The following is a 22,761-nucleotide window of genomic DNA, read 5'->3' as shown; positions in this document are numbered from 1 at the left end:
CAGCCAAGTAATTTTCTTCTGATCACAGAAGAGGTCCCTCCTGCAGCCCTGAGAAGGAGGGACAGGAGCCATGGCACCCAGAAGACCTCTGACAGGCAGCCAAGTGGCTCCTGTAGGGCTTTATGTCTAAAGATGGTGCCTGTTTAACAGCTCCAGTCATGGAGGGAAGGGCAGAGAGAGGGCTGGCAGTGCTCTGGGGCAGTGCCTCCTTCCCGTGCCTTCCAACTGCAGCAGGAGGGCTGCGGTGTGTAAGAGTCACCAGCCTGCAGCCATGGAAGCGTATTAAACCCAGACTCTGAGTGCAGCTGGGGCCAGGTGCAGACTCCTTCAGAACACATGCATTGAACAAGGCAGAGTTAACAGCACGCACGGTGGGCAGGCCACACCAGCACGCATCTTCTGGAACCTTGTGGCAAGTGGGTGAAGGACAGGTCACTGCAGGACCCACTCACAGGTGCAGCAGACCCAAGGCAGGTGCTCTGAACCTTCTGGCAGCACGACTGGCTGGGTGGCCTTGGTTACTGAGCCTGGAGAGATGAGAATCACAGAATCATAGATTCAATCAGGTTGGAAGAGACCTCCAAGCTCATCTATGGCCAACCTAGCACCCAGCCCTAGCCAGTCAACCAGACCATGGCACTAAGTGCCTCAGCCAGGCTTTGCTTGAACACCTCCAAGGATGGTGACTCCACCACCTCCCTGGGCAGCCCATTCCAATGGTAAATCACTCCCTCTGTGAAGAACTTAGATGTGTAATTCTGGGTGACAGAGCCATTGAGGCGGGCATGGAGCTCTGGGGCTGCCCTCTGTCAGCCAGCCCAGCAAGCTCTAACACATCTCGTCAATGAAGCATCTGGTGGGCTACCAAACTCCCGAGGGCGCTGATGAAGGAAGGAGATCTCCTGAGTAGCACCAAGACTCTCTAACTAAATTGGGAAACCAAAGAGCAGACTGCTGAAGAAAACAGCCAAGGCAACCAAGGCCATGCTGAGCAGCAGCCACGTGCCACCTCATGAGAGCTCCTCCTGGAGCACCAGGAGCCCATGGCATGGGACACGGAGTCCACTCCTAAATGCCAAGATGCTCCTGTCATCCCTGACTCCTACACTCTCCGTGGGGAGTGAGCTCCATGCTGGGAGCATGCAGCTGGCACTGAGCCGTATGCGACGCGCTGGAGCGGGAGGGAGGCAGGTGATTGTAGAACAGTGTCACCATTTCCTGGCACAAGGACAGAGGCTCTGCCCTCTGTGTGACTCAACTGCCCTGCTGGGTGTGGCAGGGAGGCTGCGCTCTCTCCAGGTCACTAAGGGTTTGAGGCCAGAAGATGATTCAGGTAAAATGAGGACTTTTTTTTTCTCCAGAAGTAAGTGAAGAGCGGAATGAAGAAGTTAAAAAGGAGAGGTTTATGGCCAAGAGAAGCTGCAGGAGGTCACAGAATCATGGAATGGTTTGGGTTGGAGAGGACCTTAAAGAACATCTAGTTCAACCCCTCTGCCATGAGAAGGTTGCCTCAACCAGACCAGGTTGCCTCATCCACTTTGAACAAGCTTCTCCGGGAAGGCCTTGTGGTCCCAAGAGAGGAAACACAGATGGGGAATTTGGCACCAGCAGTAGATGACAATGGTTGCAAAGCTGCAAAAGGCACATTAACAAAATGAGAGTGGGAAGGGCAAGAGAGCTGTGCCCAGTGCACGTGGCCAGGCCACAGCACATGCAAGCACCTCCACCACTGCCTTGATTGCCAGTTTGAAGTAGTATTGGGCAGCAGATCAAAGAGTACAACAGAACAGCCCTCCCCAGTGCACCACAGGTATCACAGAATGGCTGGGGTTGGAAAGGACCTCTGGAGATCATCCAGTCCAACCTCCCTGCCAAGGCAGGTTCACCTAAAGAAGCTCACAGAGGAACATGTCCAGGCAGGTTTGGAATCTCTCCAGGGATAGAAACTCTACTTAAACTCTCTGGACAGCCTGCTCCAGGGCTCCACCACCTTTAAACTAAAGAAGTTCCTCTTCACATTTTGATGGAACTGCTTCTATTCAAGTTTGTGCCCATCACCTCTTGTCTGGTCACCAGGCACCAAGGAAAAAAGCCTGGTCCCATCCTCCTGACATCCACCCTTTCAGCATCGATCATCACTGATGAGTTCCCACCTCAGCCTCCTCTGTGCCAGACTAAACAGCTCAAAGTCTCTCAATCTTTCCTCATCCTAGAGCCCTCATCTTCATATCCCATTGCTCTATCCTCCCCACCAGTTCCCTGCCTCTCTTGAACTTGGGAGCCCAGAACTGGACCAAGGACTCCAGATGTGGCCTCACCAGAGCAGAGGAGCAGGGGAGGATATTCACACAGGTCTGAAAGTCAATCCCAAGACCAGGACTGGCAGATCAATGGCTGCTAAATAAAAGTATTGGCTGCACTTTGCTTTCTGTGCTTCTTAGCCCTGCCTGACTGTAGCTCTGGTGTCTGTGGCCACCTCTCTCTTCTGTTCTGGCCTTGAAGCTGATTTCCTTTGTTTTCAGGTGTGTATTCAGGAACCCTGCCCTGAGCTCAGCAGCTAGAACGTGCTTGTGCAGTTAGTCACAGCATCACCTGAGGGCTCACCAGTGCAAAGTGGAGCAAACCAATCTTGTGACCAGAGACACAAACAGAGCATTCCAGGCTTCCCCCATAGGTGTTGAAACCAAACAGAAAACCAAACCCTGAAACTTCATTTGAATACCTTCTAAAAATAGCATCAAACATTTCCAAGGTTCTTCAAAGTTTGGGATATGTTTATGCTTCTCCTTTCTCTTCCTTAAGCTCTTCTTTGAGAAGAAGGATTTCAAGCCTGGCTGGCAAAGAGCCACCAAGACAATCACTCACATGTGTCCCTCATAATGAGGCTGTCAATCAGCTGGGACTTTAGTTCATGTTATCACAGAATCACAGCATGGTTTGGGTGGGAAGCAACATTAAAGACCGTCTAGTTTCAATCCCTTGCCAGGGGCAGGGACATCTTCCACTAAACCAGCCCCTTTCTCAAAGCCTTGCAGATAGGACCTGAGATAACAGATTTCTCCTTAGCCCTTTGGCTCATGCCAGATGCAGAGGTGCTATAAGAGGTGTAGACACTATAAAACAATTGGGTGATTATTAATATGAATGACTCTCATTACATAAGAGCAGCTTTGAGAGCCTGCTTCTTGTCTTGGCCGTGCGTTGCAGGAGCAGAAGCACACGGCTTGGGTCCATGTGATGATCTCTTAAAATGCTTTGTTTTTATTGAAAGTAAGCTTGGAATTAACTTGATTTTTAAATTTCTTTCCTAGTCACAGTGTTAGTTAGGGTGCTGGGGGGTTTTGCTTTGCAGGATAGCAAAAGAGAACCGAGTGCTGACAAAATGAAATGGAAGTCATCCCCAGTGTCAGGTCAGGATAATTCTCAACATTGCCTTCATAGATCCACAGAATGGTTTGGGTTGGCAGAGGCCTTAGAGATCACCTACTCAGGGACACCTCTCAGCTGGACTCAGATGCTCAAGGCCTCATCCAGTCTGGCCTCAAACACCTGCAGGGAGAAGGCATCCACAACTTCCCAGTACAGCCTCTTCCAGAGTCTCACTGAAGAACTTCTTCCTAAGACCCAGCCTAAACCTACTCTCCCTCAGCTTAAAACCATCCCCCCTTGTCCTGTCGCTAGGCACCATTACGAAAAGTCTCTCTCCAATCTTTTCAGCACCCACCTCATAGCTCCATCTGTTCCTTTCAGCATCCTTTCTTCTGTGATTCCAGGGCTACAGCCCCGCTTCTCTGCCCCCTCTTTCAAGGTGCAGTCACTGTTGGCATCAGCAGCACATGGTGCATTCTGTGCTACCTACATCAAAAGGCGAGGCTAACACATTGCATGGAAATGCCTGCAACAAAACTGATTTGTGTTGAAATAAAACCATGCTGTAAAGGCTGCAGTTCTGGCAGGTCCTGGTTAGTCATCAGTGTTTGCTGGGGCAACACTGGTATTTGATTCCTGACCCCCACCAGCTCAGTGCTGGGGTCCGGGGTGGGAGTGACATGGCAGTGATACTGTGAGAGTTCTTGAGGACACAGCTGTAGGAAGACACTTTCCATGTGTAGTCCTTTTTGTCACACAGCACAAAGAAGCTTCCATTTCTGTAGAATCATACAATCATTTTGGTTGGAAAAAAACCCTTTGAAACGATGGAGTCCAATCATTCTCTAGCTGTGCCATGGCTGGTACTAAACCCTGTCCCTCAGCACCACATCTCTGCCTCTTTTGAACACCTCCAGGGATGGGGATTCAATCACCTCCCTGGGCCGCCTGGGCCAGGGTTTGAAAAGCCTTTCAGGGAAGAAGGTTCTTCTTATGTCCAACCTAAACTTCTGGTATAATTTGAGGCCATTTCCTCTCATCCTGTCACCTGTTACTAGGGAGAAGAGACCAACCCCCACAGCACTCGAACCTCCTTTCAAGAGAGCCAGAACTCTCCCTTCAGCCTCCTTTTCTCCAGGCTGAATAACCACAGGTTGCTCAGTTGCTCCTCAACAGACATGCAAAAGGGTTTCATAGAGAGCCCAGCAAACAAGACTCAAAGAGGCCAAGAGAGAAGGCTGGATTTGAACACCCTTCATTGCACAGGAAAATGCTGCTGCTACTGTGGAGGCCACGGGAGCTGCAGAATAACACTGCCCAGTTCTGCTAAAACTGCAGTGCTGGAGGCAGAGCCCTAAGGGTAACTGAATCCTTCAGGTCAGTCCATTGTGCTTTGATTGTCTTCCATCAAGCTTTAGCATTCCCAACTGAAATATGGTATTCATTTCATATTTAGAACCATAGAATCAACCAGGTTGGAAGAGACCTCCAACATCATCCAGGCCAACCTATCACCCAGCCCTAGCCAGTCAACCAGACCATGGCACCAAGTGCCTCATCCAGGCTTTGCTTCAACACCTCCAGGGATGGTGACTCCACCACCTCCCTGGGCAGCCCATTCCAATGCCAATCACTCTCTCTGCCAACAACTTCCTCCTAACATCCAGCCCAGACTTCCCCCAGCACAACTTGAGACTGTGTCCTCTTCTTCTGTTGCTGCTTGCCTGGCAGAAGAGACCAACCTCCACCTGGCTACAACCTCCCTTCAGGTAGTTGTAGACAGCAATGAGGTCCCCTCTGAGCCTCCTCTGCTCCAGGCTAAACACCCCCAGCTCCCTCAGCCTCTCCTCATAGGGTTTGTGTTCCAGGCCCCTCACCAGCTTTGTTGCCCTTCTCTGGACACCTTCCAGCACCTCAACATCTCTCTTGAATTGATGAGCCCAGAACTGGACACAGCATTCAAGGTGTGGCCTGACCAGTGCTGAGTATAGGGGAAGAATAACCTCCCTCTGGCCACCCTGTTCCTGATGCAGGCCAGGATGCCATTGGCTCTCTTGGCCACCTGGGCACACTGCTGGCTCATCTTCAGCTACTATCTACCAGTACCCCCAGGTCCCTTCCCAAAGAAAAAAATCCAGACAGGGTGCATTAAGAAGAGTGTGTCCCCCAGATTAAGGGAGGTTCTCCTCCCCTGCTGCTCTGCCCTAGTGAGACCTCACCTGGAATACTGTGTTCAGTTCTGGGCTCCCAAGGTCAAGAAGGACAGATACTTGAGAGAGTCCAACAGAGGGCTCCGAGGATGATTAATGGACTGCAGCACTGCCTTATGAGGAGAAGCTGAGACCTGGGGCTGTTTATCCTGGATAAAACTGAGAGAGGATTTAATAGATGTTTATAAATATCTGTGGGCTGGGTGGTCAGGAAGGGACAGGGACAGCCTCTGGTCACTTGCTCCCTGTGATAAGACAGGGGTAATGGGTATAAACTACAGCACAGGAAGTTCCACCTCAACATGAGGAAGAACTTTACTGTAAGGGTCCCAGAGCACTGGAACAGGCTCCCTAGAGAGGATGTGGAGTGTCCTTCTCTGGAGACTTTCAAGACCTGTCTGGATGCAGTCCTGTGTGACCTGCACTAGATTCTATGGTCCTGCTCTGGCAGGGGGGTTGGACTCAATGATCTCTGGAGGTCCCTTCCAACCCCTAACATCCTGTGACAGAAACCTCAAGTCTGCTTCAGTTAAGTTCAGTTAAATGCTGATGCTTTACAGAAACTCCTGCCATAAAGTGAAACCCTTAACAACCACACTGCATGGCCGAAGAACAAACCACGCAGGCACAGCAGCGTCTCACCTTCTACAAGTAAAAACAATCTCAGTTTTATTGAGTAATTTTCAGGTTTATTACTTGTGAAGTACATTCTTACATTTTATCAGTTGTGTTGTGGCTTTTTCTCCCCCAGTCACAGAATCCCTGAATGATTTGGGTTGGGAGAGACTTCAAACACGAGAGTTCCTTCAAGCCTGCAGTGAGCAGAAACATCTGCAACCAGATTTCAACAAGAACAGTTTGAAAACGAAAACCCTTTAGGGTTAAATAAAGGAATATTCTCTGCAGCACTCAAGGAACAGGAAATCTGCTTCCTTCAAGGTGGTCAGAGGACAAAGAAAGGCACTAAATGACAGTAAGAGTTGAAGATTTGGAGTACAAAAGCTCTCATTAACCAGTGTTGATGTGGTATTCATATGAACGGTGGGATGGCAGGGGTGGAACAGCCTGGCTTTGTCTGTGGTCCTGTGGTGCCACCTCCTGTCCAACACCTTCACGACTGTTGATGGAGCCCTTTTAAAGCTCTTGTTTCACTCAGTTCGTTTTAAGTACCGTTTCAGTACCTGAAAATGATCCTTCTGGTTTGTTGTTTTCCTTTGAAAGAAGAAAAACCTTCCACAGCAGAAATTCTAGAGTGGTTCTCCCTATCAGTGTCTGTGGGAACGTGGAAGAGAAGAAAGAAGAATGTTTAACTCTGTCATATAACACTGCTCTAATACACAGAATTAGAGAATGGCTTAGTTTGGAAGGGATCTTGGAGATCATCTACTCCAACCCTGCCGACATGGGCAGGGATACCTCTCAACCAGACTCAGCTGCCCAAGGCCTCATCCAGCCTAGTCTCAAGCACCCCCAGAGAGGAGGCATCTACAACCTCCCTGGCCTATTCTAGAGTCCCACTACCCTCATACTGAAGAATTTCTTCCTAAGATCCGGTGCAAACCTACTCTCCCACAGTTTCAAACCACTCCCTCTTCTCCTGTCTCTAAACACTCCTATGAAAAGTCCCTCTGCAGCCTTCCTGTAGGATCCCTTCAGTTATTGGAAGGCAGCTATAAGGTCCTCAGGACTCTTCTCTTCTCCAGGCTGAACAACCCCATCTCCCTTAGCCTGTTCTCACAGCAGAGATGCTCCATCTCTTGGACTGCCTTTGTAGCCCTCCTCTGGGCTCACCCAACAGCTCTGTGTCCTGATGATAGGTACAGCAGAACTGGATGCAGGATTTCAGACGGAGTTTCAGCACAGCAGAGCAAAGAGACAGAATCCTTCCTCTTGCCCTGCTGGCCACACTCCTCTTGATGCAGCCCAGGACACCATTTGCCTTCTGAGCTGCATGAGCACACTGCTGGTTCATGGTGAACTTCTCATCAACCAACACCCCAAATCTCTTAGAATCATAGAATCAACCAGGTTGGAAGAGACCTCCAAGATCATCCAGGCCAACCTAGCACCCAGCCCTAGCCAGTCAACCAGACCATGGCACTAAGTGCCTCATCCAGGCTTTTCTTGAAGACCTCAAGGGATGGTGCCTTCACCACCTCCCTGGGCAGCCCATTCCAATGCCAATCACTCTCTCTGTGAAGAACTTCCTCCTAACATCCAGCCTAGACCTACCCCAGCACAACTTGAGACTGTGTCCCCTTGTTCTATTGCTTGTTGCCTGGCAGAAGAGGCCACCCCCCACCTGGCCATAACCTCCCTTCAGGTAGTTGTAGACAGCAATGAGGTCCCCCCTGAGCCTCCTCTTCTCCAGGCCAAACACCCCCAGCTCCCTCAGCCTCCCCTCACAGGGCCTCCCTCAGAGCTGCTCTCAACCCACTCTGCACCCAGCCTGGATTTGCCCCTGAGCTTGGCTCAGCCCAGATGCAGGACCTTGCATTTTGACTTGTTGAACCTCGTGCAGTTGGCACTGGCCCACTTCTCAAGCCTGCTCTCTTCTATTCCCTGCTAACCTGGTTTCTGTGCTCCTAAAAAACAATCACCAGGTAGGCCAAAACCAACAACAGCTGCTGGCAGCAGACCTACCATGGCAAAATAATTCTGGGGGGAGTTTTTGTTTTCATGTTTATTACTTTGGGGGCAAAAACTTTTAGGCCTTTTAGATATAGGCAGAGCCAGGGTCCGGTCTGTAAACAGAGCATCACAAAACAGTGGGGGTTGGAAGTGACCTCTGGGGAATCATCCAGCCCAGCCCCATGGATTTATTTCTGAGCAGCAGCCCAAATGTATGCATGGAGAGGGAAAATACAGAGCTATAAACAAGTGCCTTTAGCAAGCTGTGTTCAGTACATCTCCTTGTTACACTCTGGACAGATCCTGGGTTTGTGTCACAGAATGTGCCCTCCAGCTGCAGCCTTCTGTCAGCTGGGATTAGATTTCAGTTTGTAGGAAAAGGAAACTGTGAATGAGCTGAAATGGATTTATTTTATGCTCAACTGAAATGGGAATTCATGGAGTTCATGCCCGAGCTGCTAAGAATCACAGAACGTTAGGGCTTGGAAGGGACCTCCAGAGATCATCGTGTCCAACCCTCCTGCTAATGCAGGATCACCCAGAGCAGGCCACATCCTGTATTCCAGAGAGGAATACATCCAAGCAGGTTTTGAAAGTCTCCAGCAGAGACTCCACAACCTCTCTGGGCACTCTCACAGTAAAGAAGTGTCCCCTCCTGTTGAGGTGGAACCTCTTGTGTTCCAACTTTGCACCCATTGCTCCTTGTCCTACCACTGGGCACCATCAAAAAGAAGCTGGCACTTGACACCTACCCCTCAGATATTTATAGACATTGATAAGACCCTTTCAGCCTTCTGAAGACTAAAGAGCCTCAGGTGTCTGTCTTTCTTCATAGGAAAGATGCTCAAGTCCTCCAGCCACCCTTGTAGCTCTCTGTTGGACTCTCTTCAGCAGATCCCTATCTGTGTTGAATTGGGGAGCCCAAACTGGGCACAGTATTGCAGGTGTGATCTCACCAGGGCAGAGCAGAACAGGAGAAGAACCTCCCTGGACTGCTGGACACAATTTCCTTAATGTACCCCAGGACTGCAAGGGCACATTGCTGTCCTGTGGGTCACCTGCTGTCCACTAGAACTCCAAGGTCTTTGTCCATGGAGCTGCTTTCCAGCAGGACAAGCCTGGTGCCTGCTGATATTCCTCTCCAGATTCAGGACTCTGCACTTGTCCTGTTGATCTTCATGAGGTTCCTCTCCACTTAGCTCTCCAGTCTGTCATTCTGTGATGGGAATAAAAAAGTGTGTTCTTAGCTGATGGTCCCAAACTGGGGGTGGATGGCTGACATCCCATCAGGCTGTGATGCCTTCCAGTGAGACCTGGACAGACTGGAGAGCAACCACATGAAGATCAATAGGACCTCATTACTGTCTACAACTACCTGAAGGGACATTGTAGCCAGGTGGGGGGTGGTCTCTTCTGCCAGGCAACCAGCAACAGAACAAGGGGACACAGTCTCAAGTTGTGCCGAGGGAGGTCTAGGCTGGGTGTTAGGAGGAAGTTCTTCACAGAGAGAGTGATTGGCATTGGAATGGGCTGCCCAGGGAGGTGGTGGAGTCACCATCCCTGGAGGTGTTGAAGCAAAGCCTGGATGAGGCACTTAGTGCCATGGTCTAGTTGACTGGCTAGGGCTGGGTGATCTTGGAGGTCTCTTCCAACCTGGTTGATTCTATGATGCTATGACAAGTGTAGAGTCCTGAATCTGGAGAGGAATATCAGCAGGCACCAGGCTTGTCCTGCTGGAAAGCAGCTCCATGGACAAAGACCTTGGAGTTCTAGAGGACAGCAGGTGACCCACGGGACAGCAATGTGCCCTTGCAGTCCTGGGGTACATTAAGGAAATTGTGTCCCAGAATCCTAGCACAGTGCAAGGTTGGAAGGGACTCCTGAAGATCAAGATCAAGAGCATGGCCACCTATACAAGTAAGAATTGAGACAGGGAAGGAAATGAGAAACTAGAGCAGACTGACAGTGGGTTTTAATTCTGGATGAAAAAAAAACATTGAGAATCCTAGAAAACAGAGAAGTTGGTTTGCATTCTGTGTCCCTGTGCCAACAGCACCACGTATTACATCTTTGGCAGGGAGCACACTGGTGAATCTCAAAGTGCTTTTCTGCTTCCCAGCAGAACTGCAGCTCACCAGCACTCGCCAGGCCCTTACCTCCCAGCGCTGCCTGAAGTGCAGGCACCTGCAGCGCCGAGCTGGCTCTTCCTGCTGAGCATCTTCTCTGCTTCAGGAACACCATGGGCTGCACCTACATGCTCCTCAGCAAGAGATTCTTCTCTTTCAGCTTTTATAATTGCTTCTTTCAGCTTCTGAAACCTCAGCTTTTCCTCTTCATTAGGCCACTCTTCTGACATATCCAGCTTGCTCAGGTTTAGCTTTTCCACAGGTGGCATTTCTGCTGGAATTAAAGGGACACTGATTTAATCCCACAGATGGAAGAAAACACAGGGCTTGGGTGGTGTCAGTCACTCAAGCTATCAGATGTGGAACAGGTTGCTCAGAAAGGTCATAGAGATCCTGCCCCTGGAGGTTTTCAAGGTCAGGTTAGATGAGGCCTTGGGCAATCTGTTCTAGTGCCCCTGCCCAAGGCATGGGGGTTGGAACTCGCTGATCTTTAAGGTCTCTTCTAACCCAAACCATTCTATGATCTGGGGGTACTGGTAGATAGTAGCTGAAGATGAGCCAGCAGTGTGCCCAGGTGGCCAAGACAGCCAATGGCATCCTGGCCTGCATCAGGAACAGTGTGGCCAGTAGGACAAGGGAGGTTATTCTGCCCCTGTACTCAGCACTGGTCAGGCCACACCTTGAGTACTGTGTCCAGTTCTGGACTCCTCAATTCAAGAGAGATGTTGAGGTGCTGGAACATGTCCAGAGAAGGTCAATGAAGCTGGTGAGAGGCCTGGAGCACAAACCCTATGAGGAGAGGCTGAGGGAGCTGGGGGTGTGCAGCCTGGAGAAGAGGAGGCTCAGAGGGGACCTCATTGCTGTCTACAACTACCTGAAGGGAGGTTGTAGCCAGGTGGAGGTTGGTCTCTTCTGCCAGGCAACCAGCAACAGAACAAGGGGACACAGTCTCAAGTTGTGCTGGGGGAAACATAGGCTGGATGTTAGGAGGAAGTTGTTGGCAGAGAGAGTGATTTGCATTGGAATGGGCTGCCCAGGGAGGTGGTGGAGTTGCTGTCCCTGGAGGTGTTGAAGCAAAGCCTGGGTGAGGCACTTAGTGCCATGGTCTGGTTGACTGGATAGGGCTGGGTGCTAGGTTGGACTGGATGATGTTGGAGGTCTCTTCCAACCTGGTTGATTCCATGATCCTAAATGGGATTTGTTGGTCCCCTTTTGCTTTTAACACATGCTTTATTCTCCAAAGATTTTCCACAAGTTCAAAGCAATCTGTGTTCTGGAAGAAACCAAGAGGCTATGGATGAATGAGAAGAGTGGTGGCTTCCTTTTGATTGATGATTTCTGTATCTCATAACCTCATAAACTCTTCACTCAGCTTTTTATCAGCCTCACTGTGCAGGAACTCATTCAATGTACAATCTTATTTCTTAAGTGCTCAATAGATTTGCAAAGACATAGAATGGTTTGCATTGGAGTGGACCTTAAAGATCATCCAGTTTCAAACTCCCTGCCATGGGCAAGGACACCTGCCACTAGACCAGGTTGCCCAAGGGCCCATCCAACCTGGCCTTGAACATTTCCAGGGAGGGGACATCTGTGACCTCTCTGGGCAGCCTCTGACTTACTCTGAGTTTAGAGCAAGGTTTTCTTGACACTCTGCATGAATAGAGCTCTAGGAGCAATGTCCATAGTCCTGCTCACTGAATGCCCCTTGCTGCCTTCACCATGGACCCATGTGGCCTAATAAGCATGGCTCTGGCCACTGTGGAGCCCTTTCCACCTTCAGGGCTGATCCAAGGCCTGTGAAATTTGAGTTTGCCACAGGCATGAGCAAGGTTTAAATGTAGTGTGCCAAATATGCAGAATGAACAGTGAATGCTCAACTGGGTTAAGACATGGAAGTGGAAAATCCCAGTCTTATATTGGGATTTCTACTCTGAGGGGAAAACCAGTGACAATTCAGCCTCACATCACGCTGCAAGTGTAAGAATGGAGTGAGGGATGCATATAATCCTAACTTCTTCTCTCACTTCATCTCTCTGCAGCATTTATAGCCTGCTGGTGCAGATTTGGGTATAAATAAGCATTACATGAGCTGTGTGTGACTGAAATTGAGTTCTCTGCATGATGAATAGGAGTTAAAAATATGGTCTGTGTATCAGAGGAAGTAGAAAGGCAAATCAAACAGATACAATAATCATTAACATACTACAAGTGCCCAAATGCAGCCTGTGAGTCAAAACAGAAGAGATGTACTATAATCCATGTTACCAGGCAGTGGAATGCCATGAGGAAAAGCAGAGTCCTGCTGGGAGCTGTGGCACACCTGGCATTTCACCCCAGCTGGCAGCTAAGCCCAAACAAATCCAGCAGTAGCTCGGGTGACACCTTCACTGAAGCGTATCCATACTCACATTGTGATAGTTTATTCCTGAGTATGTCTGTGCTGCACTCCAGAGAGGGACTGGCACATCAGCACACAAACTACTGGTACTAGTAAGCCAGCAGGGTACCCACAGAAGTGCCCAGCTCAGCAGTAGTTCACAGAATTGATTTAGTTGGAAAAGTCCTCTAAGATCATCCGGTCCAACCATCAGCCCAACACCACCATAGGCATTAAACCATGTCCCAAAGTGCCATGTCCACACGTTTTTTTGAGCACCTCCAGGAATGGTGACTCCACCACCTCCTCCCTGGGCAGCCTGTTCCACAGTATCACAGTATCATCAGGGTTGGAAGAGACCTCACAGATCATCAAGTCCAACCCTTTACCACAGAGCTCAAGGCCAGACCATGGCACCAAGTGCCACGTCCAATCCTGCCTTGAACAGCTCCAGGGACGGCGACTCCACCACCTCCCCGGGCAGCCCATTCCAGTGTCCAATGACTCTCTCAGGGAAGAACTTTCTCCTCACCTCAAGCCTAAATCTCCCCTGGCGCAGCCTGAGGCTGTGTCCTCTTGTTCTGGTGCTGGCCACCTGAGAGAAGAGAGCAACCTCCCCCTGGCCACAACCACCCCTCAGGTAGTTGTAGACAGCAATAAGGTCTCCCCTGAGCCTCCTCTTCTCCAGGCTAACCAATCCCAGCTCCCTCAGCCTCTCCTCGTAGGGCTGTGCTCAAGGCCTCACCACTCTTGCAGCAAAGAAATTGTTCCTAATCTCCAACTTAAACCTCTCCTGGGGCAACTTGAGACCTTTTCCTCTTATCATTTGTTCCCTAGGAGCTGTTCCTCACCAGACCTGTTCTCCACACCCTCCACCAGCTTCATTGCCCTTCTTTGCACCCACTCCAGACCCTCAACATCCTTTTTGGAGTGAGGAGCTCAAACCTGAACCCAGGACTTGAGGTGTGGGCTCACCAGTGCCAAGTAGAGGGGCATGATCAAACTTCCCTACTCCTGCTGGTCGCTCTTTGTCCGCTATCTTGGGTAGGTCTGTATGCCAGACCTGCTGCTGCCCAAGCAGTAACCACATCAGCTAAATCACCACAAGTCACCTTTGGCTGTGCTGTTGAGACATCACAAGATACACAAAGGTTTGGTCTGTATGAACTGGAAGCTCTCTGAACCCCAGAGAAGCAGCACAAAGGATTTCATCTCCCCCCTCTTCTCACACTCTAGAGCAAAAGTCTCACTCCCAGGCACATTCTGCTCCCCTCTCCACAGGCAGCCTGCACACACTACCCCTTGCACACTGCTCTTATCCAGCAGGAACAGATGGGCCACGTGGGAGGGAGCACAAAACTCCTGCATATTACAGAAGGTTCCCAAACTTCATGTGCATGCCCACAGATTCTAAATATTCGAGTCCAGGGGATCATTTTCCCTTTCAATGCACCACTAACATCAAACACAATAACAGGATGAAGTCACAGTGCTGCTCCAGAGCATAATTTGCAGTTGTTTTGCTGTTCTAGTCCATTGTGTTTGAACTCCATAGAACAGAAAGCAATCCCACACTCTCCTGCAGACAGAAATCAGCATGGAAAACCCTTTGGGTTTGCTGTTTTGAAGAACACTCATCAAATCCTCAATGTTTTCAAGGCTGTCTAGCACTGAAGGGGAGTTAAACCCCAAAGTAAGCAGCTAGAGGGTTTTGAGTATTATTTTGAGAGGAAGCATGCAACAAATGGATGAGGAGCTTGATAACCCACCTGGTGAGAGTCCATCCCACCAGCATCCAAGGAGCTTGGAAACCCAGCTGTAAGAGGCCATCCCACCAGCACCACACTGCTGTCAGACACTCTGCTGCTCATTCCCAAACCAAATTCTCACCTCAAATGCTAACCTGAAGGGCGTCCTTCATCCTGAATTGTGAAGGTAATCAGTGGTCATTAAGGAACACTGCTGGGATATCATTTGGCTCAAACCAAGTATTACAGACAAGGTCTTAAAGCACGAGATGATCATATGAAGCTCTGGAATGCTCACGGTTGCCTTTAATGACACCATATATGGAACTGTGATGAATGACAGACAGAGAGTCATTATCTCTGCCTCAGCATCTCCAGCTTTCAGCACCATGGTATTTTGGGCTGGAATTTTTCTGTTTCCCCAAACTCTGAAGTGTCTCATCCATACTGTGAATCTCCTGCATTTCCTTTAATGATGTCCCACCCCTCATTCCAGGTTGATACTAATGGGATCCACAGTAATTAGCCTCCATTACAGGAAAGCTTAAGTGTGAGAAAAGGGCTTCTGTGGGAATATGTCGACCACTTCCATTATTAATGTCTTCTGGAATCTATCAGACCATAAATAATGCAAATTATGTTGCATCTCTTCTTCTGTGCTGACAACTTCTTAATTTTACCCTCCTAATGTAAATTTATAACTGCAATACTGGGGGGTGGGGGGAGCAGGAAAGAGAAAGTGTGACAGAGAGCAAATTGTGCTTGTCTAGGAAGAATGGGAACTCAGACACAGCACAGAAACAGTCAAACACAGCTCTAACATGGGAGTGCTGATGGACTAAAACCTGGGCATGAGCAGACAGTGTAAGCTTGCAGCCAAGAAGGCAAATCACATCCTGAACCACATCAAAAGCAGCACTGCCAGCAAATCCAGAGAGAAGATTGTGCCACTTTGTTCTGATGAGCCCTCACCTGGAGCACTGTATGCAGCTCTGGAGCCCTCAACAGAGGAAGGACGTGGACCTGATGGAGCAAGTCCAGAGGAAGGCCATGAAAATGATCAGGAGGTTGAAGCATCTCTGCTACCAGGACAGGCTGAAGGAGCTGGGGTTGTTCAGCTGGGAGAGGAGGAGGTTCTGGGGAGACCAAACAGCAACCTTCCAGTACGTGAAGGTGGTCCTCAAGAAGAACAGAGAGAGACTGTTTCCAAAGGCCTGCAGGGACAGGATGAGGGGCAGTGGCTTCAAACTGGAGAGGAGCAGATTAAGATTGGGTGTTAGAATCACAGAATTGACCAGGTTGGAAGAGACCTCTAGGATCATTGAGTCCAACCTAGCACCTAACCCTTCTAATTAACTAAACCATGGCACTAAGTGCCTCATCCAGCCTTCTTTTAAACACCTCAAGGGATGGTGACTCCACCACCTCCCCAGGCAGCCCAATCCAATGCCAATCACTCTTGCTGTGAAGAATTTCCTCCTAATATCCAGCCTGAACCTGCCCAGGTGCAGTTTGAGATTGTGGCCTCTTGTTCTGTCACTGGGTGCCTGGGAGAAGAGACCAACCTCCACCTGGCTACAGCCTCCTTTCAGGCAGCCTCACCCACAGCCCAAGAAGCAAAGAGCCCCCATCTCCGAGGACAAAGAAGGTCGTCAGTCTTTAACCACCCAGGGACTGGCGAGTCCCTGAGTCTGCAGGGCTGCTGCAGTCCCCTGCTCATGTCATCAGCAGAAGGACAGGCAGCACAGTTACAGAGAAGGTGATTTATCATTTGTCCTGCTCCACTCCCTGTCTGCTGGAACAGGAACAGAGCACCGAACATGCACAATCCATTTCAGAAACCAGATTCATGCTGATTATTTGTATTTATAAATGATGTTTCAGGGAAGCAAGGTAAAATGGGCCAGTTTCCCTTCCTCACTAGATCTGCAGAATCAAATCATACCTTCGGTCAGTTTCGATTCAAACAAAGGCACAAGGGTTGAAATCTGCTAAATCTTGCAGAAAATAAATGTACACACACACAAAAGGCAGAACACCCTCCTTTGTCCTGACTTTTGGGTTAGACTGAGAAATGGTTCAGAGTAATGTAGGTAGGAAGTGCAGCAGGGAACACCACACAGACAGTCTGAACCCAGTGAGATAAAATAGGTATTTCATAGGTGTTTCTGGAGTCTCACTTGACACCATAGAATCACAAAATGCTTTGGGGTGAAAGGGATGTTAAAAGGCACTGATGGGGTTTAGAAGTAGAAATACTTTTGCAATCCTATGTACCTAAAACTGACAAAGGATGAGCTGTGAAATATCTGCCCACCTGGAGGCATTGAGAGAAGGAAACAAGGACTCTTACAGAGACCCTGAGAGCTGGAGACATCAAAAGAAGGAAGCAAAGGTGCCTACAGAGACCCTGGAACTGGCCAGAACCGACCTAGCAGTTTAGGCTCAGTGATAAGCTGTACAGCTCAGCACATTTTGCAAGAGGGCAGTGTAAGGAAGGCTGTCACCTTCATCCCGAGGACCCCAGGAGAACACCACCAGGGTAGCACCCCCTGTGTAGATGGACCATGGGCAGGCAGATGTAAAACACCTCTCAGAAGCACTTTGTATGTGCATAAACTTTCCCTGGAAGTCTCACGAATATGTGATGAGTACCAACACAAACGACAAGGCTGGGACCTGGGGTGTGCACATTCCCTGGTGGAGAGATCCCCTGTGCACCAGCACACTGAACAAACACATCTGCTTTATAACCTGCTGGTTATGCAGCCCTTCTTCCACGTGTTGTTTGGGCACTGTCGTCAGCATCTTGTTCCAACCCCTTGCCACTAGACCAGCTTGCTTTAGGCTTCATCCAGCCTGGCCTTGAACACCTGAAGGGTGGGGGCATGCACAACCTCCCTGGGCAACCTGTTCCAGCGTCTCACCACCTCCACTGTAAAGAACTTCCTCCTAATCTCCACAGTATCACAGTATCACCAAGGCTGGAAGAGACCTCACAGATCATCAAGTCCAACCCTTTACCACAGAGCTCAAGGCCAGACCATGGCACCAAGTGCCACGTCCAGTCCTGCCTTGAACAGCTCCAGGGACGGCGACTCCACCACCTCCCCAGGCAGCCCATTCCAGTGCCCAATGACTCTCTCAGTGAAGAACTTTCTCCTCACCTCCAGCCTAAATCTCCCCTGGCGCAGCCTGAGGCTGTGTCCTCTTGTTCTGGTGCTGGCCACCTGAGAGAAGAGAGCAACCTCCTCCTGGCCACAACCACCCCTCAGGTAGTTGTAGACAGCAATAAGGTCACCCCTGAGCCTCCTCTTCTCCAGGCTAACCAATCCCAGCTCCCTCAGCCTCTCCTCGTAGGGCTGTGCTCAAGGCCAGTTTCAATCTCCTCTCTTCCAGTTCAAAGCCATTGCCCCTTCTCCTGTCGCTACAAGCTCTGGTCAGAAGTCCCCCCCAGCTCTCCCCTAGCCCCGTTCAGTTGCTTCCAGCTCGCTCAGCGCTTCCCTGTGCGCTGTGCTCTGACTCACTCTCCAGGTTGGCTGCTTAGAGCCCTGCCCGTGCCCAGCTGCTCCCCTCCCGCAGCAGGATCCAGTCTGTCTGCTCCGGGAAGGCTTTTGTGAAGGCTGCCTCGCAGAAGTGACAAACACATTACTAAGAGCACAGCCATTTCATTTTAAATTACCAGCAATTAAAGCTGAAAGGGCTGTTACACAACAAACCTCACCATGTGATTAACAGCTGCCTTTGACTTAACTTCTCTGGGAACGGCAACACTCTGGCATTGACAAAGGAGCCGCAGAAAGAACAGTCAACCACCAGCCCCAGAGCTGCTGCAGCGGGGACCAGGCTTCTTTTGGGAAGGGTAGAGGAGGTTTCCCAAGCAGCACAGTATCACAGTATCATCAGGGTTGGAGGAGACCTCACAGATCATCAATTCCAACCCTTTACCACAGAGCTCAAGGCCAGACCATGGCACCAAGTGCCACGTCCAACCTTGCCTTGAACAGCTCCAGGGACGGCGACTCCACCACCTCCCCGGGCAGCCCATTCCAGTGTCCAATGACTCTCTCAGTGAGGAACTTTCTCCTCACCTCCAGCCTAAATCTCCCCTGGCGCAGCCTGAGGCTGTGTCCTCTTGTTCTGGTGCTAGCCACCTGAGAGAAGAGAGCAACCTCCTCCTGGCCACAGCCACCCCTCAGGTAGTTGTAGACAGCAATAAGGTCACCCCTGAGCCTCCTCCAGGCTAACCAATCCCAGCTCCCTCAGCCTCTCCTCGTAGGGCTGTGCTCAAGGCCTCTCCCCAGCCTCGTTGCCCTTCTCTGGACACGCTCAAGCATCTCAATGTCCCTCCTAAACTGGGGGGCCCAGAACTGAACACAGCACTCAAGGTGTGGTCTAACCAGTGCAGAGTACAGGGGCAGAATGACCTCCCTGCTCCTGCTGACCACACCATTCCTGATGCAGGCCAGGATGCCACTGGCTCTCTTGGCCACCTGGGCACACTGCTGGCTCATGTTCAGGTGGGTATCAATCAGCACCCCCAGATCCCTCTCTGTCTGGCTGCTCTCCAGCCACTCTGACCCCAGCCTGTATCTCTGCATGGGGTTGTTGTGGCCAAAGTGCAGCACCCTGCACTTGGAGCTATTGAACCCCATCCCATTGGACTCTGCCCATCTGTGCAGGTGGTCAAGGTCCTGCTGCAGAGCCCTTCTGCCCTCCAACCCAGCCACATCTGCCCCCAGCTTGGTGTCATCTGCACACTTGCTGATGACTGACTCGATGCCATCATCAGCAGGATGCAGAAAATTGCTGGATGCTTTCTGGGAACAGACTTGAGAACCGACTGCAAACGGACTCTTCACACCAAGGACGAAGCGTGTCCAACCTGCCACGTGTAAAAATGTCCAGCTACAATGAGATGGAGAACAGAAGGACCTAGTGAATCTGAGACAGCCCTCTGAATGTGAGCCAGCTGTGTGCCAATGTGGCCAAGAAGGCCACCAGCATCCTGGCCTGGGTCAGCAACAGCGTGGCCAGCAGGACCAGGGCATGCATTGTTCCCCTGTACTCAGCACTGGTGAGGCCACACCTTGAACACTGGGGTCAGTTTTGGGCTCTGCACTCCAAGAAGGACATTGAGGGGCTGAAGTGTGTCCAGAGAGGGGCAAAGCTGGTGAAGAATCTAGAAAACAGAGCTGGTGAGGAGAAGGTGAAGGAGCTGAGGTTGTTCAGCCTGGAGTAAAGGAGGCTGAGGGGAGACCTTCTGGCTCTCCACAACTCCCTGAAAGGAGCTTGGAGCCAGGTGGGGGTTGGTATCTTCTCCTAGGAAACAAGTGATAGGACAAGATGAAATGGCCTCAAATTGCCCCAGGGGAACTTTAGGTTGGAGATTATAAGAAACTTCTTGACTGAAAGGGTTCTCAAAGACTGGAACCGGCTGCCAACAGATCCTCATCCCTGGAGGAGTTCTAGGCTCTGAGATGTCAGGAAAGTGGAGTTATCTGGTACCACAGATCAAGAGAAACAGCCCAAGGCAGAGAAACTGGCCAGAAGATATGAAATAAGGTGGCATAAAGCAAGAACTGGTTACAAACTAAACCCACAACCAGCCAGCAGGTAATTGTCTCAGGAAGGAGAAGTGCATAGAAATGACAATCTGAACAATCCTCTGCTGTCTATGTGCTACCACTGGACAGCAGTGCTGAGGTTGGGGGGGTTGTCAAACTGGCAGTTCCAACAACCTAACCCCAAAGTTTGCTCCAAAAGATTGAGCTCCAGGCCTCATTTTCACACAGTTGTGATTCACAAATGAGAAATTACTTCAAGCAAGGATGAAAAACAAACGCAGGAAGAGCTCCACACTTAACAAGAAGAAGTGGCTTTGATAACACACCTTGGAAAGAACTATTTGGGAATACAATTAGATTTAAAATAGTTGAATGTGAAGAAACTGAAGCTATTTTTAAACAGAAATGATCAAAATGAATCAGAGGGCTGACTTCAGCACTGGAAAAATGCAATCTCCTTTGATCTGGCTGAGAACCACCGGGGTCTGAGCAGGAGCTGAGTGCACTGGAGAACTTCCTCAGGACAGGCAGCTGTGGTGGGACTTCCTGCACACAGGTGGGTGGGCAGATTGGCATCTGCCTTTCAGCAGCCTCTTCAGAATCAATTTACTCCCATTTTAAACTGCATCACTTGCTGAGATGCTTCATGCTGTAGAATTGTTCCTCAAGCATTCTAAAACCTGCTAGGCAGATGCAGTAATAAAATGATCCTATGCAAAGCTTTCTTTAGTCCAGCCCCCGCTGAGGGCAGCAGCTGGAAGGAGGGCATTCTGCTTCTCTGCTCTGCTGAGACCTCACCTGCAGAGCTGGGGCCAGCTCTGGAGTCCTCAGCACAGCAGAGTCATGGACCTGTTGGAGCAGAGACAAAGAAGGCCACGGCAACGATGGAGGGCTGGAAGCCCTCTGTTGTGAAGACAGGCTGAGGGAATTGGGGTTGTTCAGCCTGGAGAAAATTGCTCCAGGGAGACCTTCTGGTGGCTTCCCAGTACCTGACAGGAGCTACAGGAGAGCTGGGGAGGGACTTTTGACAAAGCCATGGAGGAACAGGCTGAGGGGTGACAGCTTGAAACTGGAAGAAGCTACATGTAAATTCCACGTGAGGAGTAACACTTGCCCATGAGGGTGGTGAGGCACTGGAACAAGTCGCCTAGGGAGGTGCTTCAACTTCCATCCCTGGAATTCCTTCAGAGAGGCAGACATGTAGTACTGAGGGATGTGGTTTAGCACCAGGCTTGGCAGAGTCACACAACAGTTGGACTCCATGACCTTAAAGATCTTTTCCAACCAAAACCTCTGCCTGGTTCTGTGATTCTGTGACAGCAAGTGTGCAGACAGGAGAGAAAGAGGGAAGGGTAGGAGGACAAGCAGGCTGGGGATTAGCTCATGAAGCATGATTTTGTCAGGAGAAGCTGCCTTGTCAAAGCAGGAGTGTTTTGTAAGACTCTGCTAGATGTCGACAGCTCCTCAGGGTCTCACAGCACAACTCCCAGGTTCTCTCCCAGCTGGACTGCTTGGTAAACTCTCAGGTCCCTGTCAATGGAGACAGCTGTCATCAGGCTTGCCTGGGCTGTACAGGGGCTTGGCAGCCCTTACCACAACAGCCCCTCTGCAGAAAAAAGCCTTTAGTGACCTGGATTAGGACAACTCTTGCATCACACCTACTGTCCTCTAGCTGAGGTTCAAGTCACTGCTCTGCTCCTGGCCTCACCTTGTCTGCTATGAAGCAAATCAGGCTTGAGGCTGCTGTGGGGCAGGGAGAGGCACAGTTCTGCAAACTCTGGGGGTGACATGGCAGAACCATCACAGCATGGTTTGGGTTGGAAGGGACCTTCAAGAGCATGGAGTCCTACCCTTAGGCCAGCACTGCCAGGTCACTACTAAACTGTGTTCCTCAGCACCACATCTCCATGGCTTTAAAACCCCTCCAGGGATGGGGACTCCACTACTGCCCTGGGCAACCTAGGCCAGGCCTTGACAGCCTTCAAGGGGAAGAAATTGTTCCTCATGTCCAACCTACATCTCCTCTGGGGCTACCTGAGGCTGTTTCCTCTTGACCTGACACTTGTTCCTTGGGAGAAGAGACCATCTTCCACCTCACTCCAAGCTCCTTTCAGGGAGCTGTACAGAGTCAGAAGATCTCCCCTCAGACTCCTTTTCTCCAAGCTGAACAACTCCAGTTCCCTCAGCCACTCCTTACAGACCTGTTTTCCAGACTCTTCATCACCTTTGTTGCCCTTCTCTGGGTCCACTCAGCTTCTCGATGTCCTTCTTGGAATAAGAGTCCCAAAGCTAACCCCAGGACTTAAAATGTGGCCTCCCCACACACAGTGAGCACACACACACACAGAGGTGTCTGTGCTCAGTACATGCTGGCAGCTGTGGCATGCACAAGTTCTAGGTGGCAATGCCATGGACATGTAGCCTCTGCCAAGGGAACAGATCATCCAAACTAAGGCACATGGTGGGACAGCACCACCCAACACAAGGATCCTGCCTGCCTCATCCAGGATCCTCACAACTGTCAAGAATCCTGAAGGAGATGAGTGCAAGTGATTAAGGGAATGATGCTGAAGGTCCTGCTGGCAGAGCAGAGCAGCCTGGCATGGGCCACCCCTGCTCGGTCAGGACATCACTGCAGCACTCACTAATGAGCACATGCATCATTTTGGGAGCCTGGCTGCAGCCAGCCTCTACAAATACCTCCAGCCATCTGTCAGCACCACGCTGCTG

General features: G+C 50.3%; 1 long non-coding RNA gene across 1 annotated transcript; it reads right to left on the bottom strand.

Moving 5' to 3' along the window:
- Positions 1-6,217: 6,217 nt before the first annotated feature.
- Positions 6,218-10,605, bottom strand: LOC135176563 (uncharacterized). Its single transcript, XR_010302729.1, has 2 exons — positions 10,367-10,605; positions 6,218-6,851 (listed from the first exon to the last, which is right to left on the bottom strand). It is a non-coding gene; the product is annotated as an uncharacterized LOC135176563 (long non-coding RNA).
- Between the last annotated feature and the right edge of the window lie 12,156 nt (positions 10,606-22,761).

The sequence above is a fragment of the Pogoniulus pusillus genome, chromosome 6 (genome assembly GCF_015220805.1).
Source record: "Pogoniulus pusillus isolate bPogPus1 chromosome 6, bPogPus1.pri, whole genome shotgun sequence".
Classification (NCBI taxonomy): domain Eukaryota; kingdom Metazoa; phylum Chordata; class Aves; order Piciformes; family Lybiidae; genus Pogoniulus; species Pogoniulus pusillus.
This window is presented reverse-complemented; position numbering and strand designations above follow the sequence as displayed.